At 39.3% G+C, this 6888-nt stretch overlaps 1 long non-coding RNA gene across 1 annotated transcript; it reads right to left on the bottom strand.

The window, feature by feature from the left end:
* Positions 1–2391: 2391 nt before the first annotated feature.
* On the bottom strand, positions 2392–6683 carry LOC116378161 (uncharacterized). Its single transcript, XR_004212288.1, has 4 exons — positions 6245–6683; positions 6048–6095; positions 5576–5677; positions 2392–4683 (listed from the first exon to the last, which is right to left on the bottom strand). It is a non-coding gene; the product is annotated as an uncharacterized LOC116378161 (long non-coding RNA).
* Positions 6684–6888: the final 205 nt, after the last annotated feature.

Genomic DNA, 6888 nt, shown 5'->3' on the forward strand with positions numbered 1-6888 from the left:
AGCCAGAGCTCTACGATACCTCATATTAGCAGAGACCGGACCAAACTATGTGTATAAATGTGTGTGTGTAAACCAGACGGTACAAATAATGAAAAAGACGCTGCTGTATTTACGCCGAGATGTTATGTTTAGTGTTGATGGAGCTGCTACAATGTTAGCATAGCCTAGCACCGATCGATCCGAGCTACATTCAGAAAACAAGTATTTTAAAAGTTATTTGCTTGTCGTCTTGAGGAGAGAACTAACTAAACATGAATTAACTTTGACTTTTTACAAATCGGCATCATTATGTCGTTATTTCGGCATCTTTTTTATTCGTTTATTGCTGTTAAATCACAGCAAAATGTGTTTATTTAGTGTTGATACAGCTGTAGTAAACCAGCTAGACACAGTGAATACAGCTCGATAAAATCCACGGAGCTCCTGTGGATGATGTTATGAAGCAGACAAGAAGGCGTTTCGTTTCCAGGATATCTGGAACTTACACAAGTACTAAGCAGAAATAGAGGTTATTTCTTCCATAGTTGATGACTGAAATAAATTGCTTAAGTTGATAACGGCTTCCATAGTGATAAGCCACGCCCCATCTCCGGCACGTCTAGCGCGAATGAAGCGAATGACCACAAATGGTTCCCCGTGAGTAAACTGATGCAATGAATTTTTCACGCCACGTTTCGTGAGACCGCACCTCAAGGGGCCTAAACAGCTTCCTTGTGGAACCCACACAGCTAACGTATCTTCAGTTTGATATCTCTCACAAACATAACTGACCATCCAAGAGAGTCATAATGCTAAATCCATATTTCTTAAATTTAGTAACCATAATATTGTCGTCTATTACATCAAAAGTCAAGTGAGACTGTGCCGACTATTGTCTTATTGTCCTTACTATCTGACTAGGGCAGTAAAGGGACTCTGTCTGTATGCATGCTGGGATTATATTCATCAGTTTATTCAGAATAAAATAATCTTTGATTTGTTTGAAAACAATTTTCTCTAATAATTTGCTCAAAATATGAAGTATACTAATTGTTTGTACTCATGAAGGTTAATTTATTATCCTTTGGTATTGGAATCACCTTTATACATAAACCGTACTTTAAGCATATATTAAAGATATGACGAATTAGAATAAATATACGTGATGAGAAGCAAAGGTATCAGTTTGCCAATCGCACCTGAACACCACGACATCATCATCACATAGAAATTATTCTGACTTGTTCTATGAAAAGTGATTCTGTTCTTTGGGAATCGGCCGTAAGTTTGAAATAAAAGTTAATTTAGGAAAAGTAGAAGTTAAATTTCACCGCTAGCTGATTGTTTACAGCACGAAATGTAAAATCTGCCACTGAAACTCATCAGAGTCCTGATGAGTCAAATGAAGTCGCAGACACACGATTCTGAGTGTGAACCAGTTAAACATCTCAGAATCACAGATAATCGCTTCTAATAACAGAAAGAAAAATAACAGCTAACAACGTTCACATTTCATTTCAGAAAGCGTGAAAAACAGAGTTTTACCACCTTTGTGTTTCTTTAAACTCAGAGTTCAGCAAAGACCAGGATCAAGATCAGGATCGTAAGTTGTATTTTCAGGGCATCTTTAAACTTCTGTACAGAACTCATAATAAAAAAACAAATAATAAAAACAGAAGATGATGTGATGAACCAAAGTGAAGCAACTTGTTACTTTCACTGATTAATAATAAGTAATGTGATTACTTTCTCACAGAGTAATAACAGTAATTGATTACCCTCTCCTGTCTGTCTGTTTCCTGTCTGTCTGCACTATCAAAATAAAAGGCCAAACAAAGGAACCTTTAAAAAAGAGAAGAGCATCAGTGTGCTGCTCACACAGACGTCGCACCGCTGGAGGTTCTGACAGAACGTTATGTAATGTTGTACCAGAACACACACACACACACACACACACACACACACACACACACACACACACTTTGAGGAACCAACAGCAGCAGAACCACGTGAAGGAACCACAAACACAAACACATTAAATCTCACCTTGTTCCTTTATCTCCCATCCTGACGACGCTGACGAGCCGACAGACGGAGAGATGATGGAGGAGGAGGAGGGATGCTGTCACCGTGGAAACTGAGTGCTCGCTCCCTCGCTCTCTCGCTCTCTCTCTCTCTCAGGAAGTCGTCATCATGCCGTCAGATTCTCCTCAGCGGGAGGAAAAACCTCCATCTGAGGTCCAACTGAACAAACGACTGAATCCACCACTCTGCTGCTCGTCCTCCTCCTCCTCCTCCTCCTCCTCCTCCTCTCTCTGTCTCTCTCTCCCCCTCCCCCGCCCTCTCCATTGACACTCATTACCAGTAGAAATGTGCTAAAACATGAAAACAGCCCGAGGACACGTTTTAATTCAGTCGGTGACATTAAGGTGTTGCTGACAGCTGGATTCTGACCTTCAGCGGAAGAAATATAAACATGAACTTCACATAAACACGAGTTAAACTGCGTCACAGAGACAAACAGACCTTCTTTACGGAGGCTGAAATGTGGCAAATCGTCTGTGTATAATTAAGAGTCTATTTCATCAATGGATCCACAACACAAACACTCGAATCCAACACCCTGAAATGTTAAAAGACGTAAAATGGGAAATTGAATAGAATCCTAAAAACCAAAAACAGGAAGTTGGTGTGGAATTAATTTGTGTTGCGTCGATAAGAAATAAAAAAACACATAAAAGAATAAATGCTTCAAAACCTATTAATTTGCTTATTTTAAATGTATTAATTTATTAATTACTACATTAACACAGCAACATTTACACTCAGCTGTCCAAAATATTAATGTTTACTTAACAATAAATAAATAAAAACTCTGCAGAAAGGTTCAGTCTCTAGGAGCTCACTACAACCCTACTAACCCTAACCCACTACACGCTGTAGTGAGGGTCCAAATTTTTTTTAACTTTTATTTTGAAAAACACCCGTAAAGAGACTGTGAAAATAAAAGGAGTGAACTCAGCGTTGCTACTAACAGCCATAGTTACGGTCGTATATTTGTATTTCTGCAGTAATTACTAATCAATATTTCCTCATTCCAGATCAAACAAAGGTCGGTCGGGTCAAAGGCAGCAGCTGCTTCCTGTTTCCTAATTAATGACCTCAGTGTGAAACCGCCTGAAGCTTCATCATCATCATGATCGCTGTCACGTCGCATTTTTTAAACATCGCAGATGAGAATTCAACAAATAATTAATTAATAAAGATGACGGGATGAAGGTCAGACAGCCGATTATTAGAACTACAGACTGTTCATCGGTTGTGTAAACATTAGAACATCAAAGAATAATAATATGTTAGAGGAACATCAGCTGACAGTGAAGTCAAATTGCTTATTTTCTCATTATCGTTAGTCTTTATCATAATTTTTTTTTAATGTTAATAAATTGTAATATTTTACGTGATACAGCTAACGTTTGATAAAACTAACGTCCCTGATGAAGCTTTTTTACTGTACTCTACTACGTTTCTTTACAGTACTCTACGGTGTTTCTTTACTGACTTTAAATTGAACATGTATCTATAAAAACAGTGTTGGCCTGTAGATGAACTGTAAATGTGTGTTAATAATCAGTCAGTTGTTGGTTCAGGTCTTGAGGCAGCTTCCTGTATCAGAACCAGCAGTTTGATCAGAAACATTTTCACGAAATCAATCAGTTTAACGTGAACGATGACATCAGATATAAATCAGTGTGTTTCATGTCGATGTGTTCAGACTCCATCAGAGCCTCCAGTCATCACCTTTTCTCTTTGAAGCTGCTGACTTCAGTCTTCAAAGCCAAGAGCACAAACAGAGGATCACAGTCGCCTTTTAAATGTAAATCCACCTTCTATTCTCCTGGTGTCCACTAGGGGCATCGCTGCTGTATTATAGAGATAATACATGTTATTCTCCTGGTGTCCACTAGAGGCATCACAACTGTATTATAGAGATAATACATGTTATTCTCTTTGTGTCCACTAGAGGCATCACTACTGTATTATGGAGCACTACAGTGTTTGATGCAATGATGCATCAATAATCAATGTTGTTGCTCAGTATTTAGTATAAACAAAATATATAGTTGTATTTTTAAAAAAAAAATTTTCAATAAAAATCAACAAGAGGTTCATTATGTATACAAAATGGCATGGAGTTAAAATCCTGAAAATTAATATATATTTCGTAGTTATGATCAGGACTGATGTTTTTAAAAAAAACATTACTCAGTGGAAATGGAAATAATATCAACATACAATTTTATGGCAGTTTTGTTACGTGGGAAAAGGACATCAGAACAGTTTCGTTAAGTAATGCACAACGGTTAAATGTTCTCCGTCTCCGGTTCCCTTTGTTTGGTTTTACAGTTAAAATATTTCCTGTGTTGTTGTATTAAAGCTTCCCAGTTTTGTTATAAATCACTCTCACATCCCTTTTGTCCAATCAACAAATAGGTTAAAAAAACACACACAAATTTAAATTAAAACACATTTGTTCCCTTTAACAGCTCTCAGATCAGTTAGTTTTTTAAGGCGAGGTGTGTTTCCCGGGGCTCTCTTCACAGATCGGCTCAGATGTCACTCCAGAGGACGGCCCGCCTACTTTTATCCACACTGACGACATATTCACCGGACATAGACCAGGCCACAGCGCTGATGGATGAGCTAAAGACAGAGAGACGTTTAAATAAATGTCCACTTAGTCACAATCTATTAAAGGAACAGTACAACAATTGCTAAAAGGTAAATCAGGTGGAGTCCCTCAGGGAAGTATCCTGGGGCCCATGTTGTTTCTATTAAACCACATATGAATAATATGATTTACTCTGGAGTGTCTGTTGATTATCGAACACACTGAGCATGTCTATAGTCAAATAACTTTATACACCATGAGGAGACAAACTGAGACAACCAGTTGAAAATGCTGATGTGGGGCTTTCACACTAAATGTCCTTTACGTCTGTGGACCATGAAACATAAAAAAAATTAAAAATGTAAAACTTTGAATGATTAACATTTTCACTCATTTACAGGCATACGTTGACTTTCAATGAAAAAAAGCTTTAGCAGTATTGCTTAATGCAACATTTGTGTGTATAAATAGTGAAATATTTGTTCAATTCAAATATTTTCAGTGATTATATTTTAATTTTTTCGAGTAGTTTTTGCTTCCTGTCAGCTTTTTACTTGTTAGATTGACAGAATGAGAGTTTGTGCAGGAAAAAAAATAAACCATGCATGTTGTGTAAAGTTTAAAAGATGCTAAAGAGGCAAAATAAAAGTATTAAAGTTTACAAAACTTTAAGCAAAATGTACTTTGACTCCATTCAATAGTAAAAGTAAATGTAGTGAATCTTGTTTTTTTTAATAACAGGAGTCCCACAGAGAAGCATCCTGGAGCCTCTTACCTTTAGATCTAAACACAAGAAGTGAATAAAACATTTCTTAAATCTGTTTGTCTGTCTTTAATAACACAGAGAGTCATGAAGCATCCTGAGGTTTCTAAAGTCGTACTAATTAGTTTGTGACTGATTGGTTGGTGTATTGATCAGCTGACCTGTGCCTGTCGGGGAGGCGGGTCTCCAGGTTGCCGGTGGAAACCTTCCAGATGTAAACGGCTCCGTCAGCTGATCCGGCAGCCAGGAAACAACCATCTGGACTGAAGAGAGAGAGAGCAAGATTTAAAACATGTACTTTAATAATCACACAACTGCTTAAAAAAATGTTAAAAACTTAAAAGCAGCCTTCTGTTCTGACCTTTCACAATAAAAGCGCTAAACATAGTTGGTCCTCTGAGTGAAGGAATCTATTCAAACCTTTTATTGACAAAGTGTTGCAACTGTCGAAAATCTACATCCCTGCCGATATGAATATTTCTGTAGCAAAAATATTTCCGTGCTGTTTATTCATCGTCTACTGATATTAAGACTAAACTGTGAATTTATTAATGAGGATCGATTCAGCTAGCTAGCGGACTCGCCTGATCACATAGTGACCTGATGACCTGATGTGATCAAGTGTGGACTCACCTGATCACTGCTTTGGTGCTGTCGCTGCCACATTTAAAGCCGTCGGCTCTGAAACACAAACAAACAGAGTCAGTGAATCTGCTTCATCACTCTCTCTCTCTCACACACACACACACACACACACACACACACACACACACACACACACACACACACACACACACACAACTTTATTAAAGCGGGATGTTTGTTGACACCTGAAGCACACGCGCTCGTTGCTCCGCCCCCTCAAATCGACCAGCTGGAGGCAGTCGTCACGGCAACAGCTGAGCAGCTGCCGATGGTCTGAGCTGATGTCCAGCGAGGTGACTTTACCCTGAACGAGCAGCTCCTGAACGCAGCGCAGCGCCCTGAGGCAATATCAAATAAAGAACGTTAAACTCTCACTTTGATCATGTTTTAGTCTTGTTCTGGTTTTTTACTTGGCTAACTTGTTCTGTTAAAATAGGTGAAGTGCTATAAATAAATAATGTAAAACAAACATTCATTAAGATAAACTCAGTAAAGAGATGAGATCATTCATGAGCAGTACGACAGCTCAGGGAATGATGGAATAGTCCAATCAGGAGCAGGGAGGGGAGATGCTGGTGTGTGATTGGAGGACAGAGCTGTCAATCATCAGCTGGTTCAGACTCTGCAGGCAGCAGGAGGAGGGGGGGGGGGGGGGGGGGGGGGCGCGGGGGGGGGGGGGGGTGGGTGCGGGGGGGGGAGGGGGGGGGGGGGGGGCGGTGGGGTGTCCCATTGGCTGAGTTGTTGCTAGGTAACAGAGGGTGACGGTGAGTCACCTTGGCAACGGCCGGGAAGATGAACGAGAGGTTTAAATCAGAGAGAAGATTCTACT

The sequence above is a fragment of the Anarrhichthys ocellatus genome, unplaced genomic scaffold, assembly GCF_004355925.1.
Source record: "Anarrhichthys ocellatus isolate YVR2014 unplaced genomic scaffold, GSC_Weel_1.0 scaffold2143, whole genome shotgun sequence".
NCBI lineage: Eukaryota > Metazoa > Chordata > Actinopteri > Perciformes > Anarhichadidae > Anarrhichthys > Anarrhichthys ocellatus.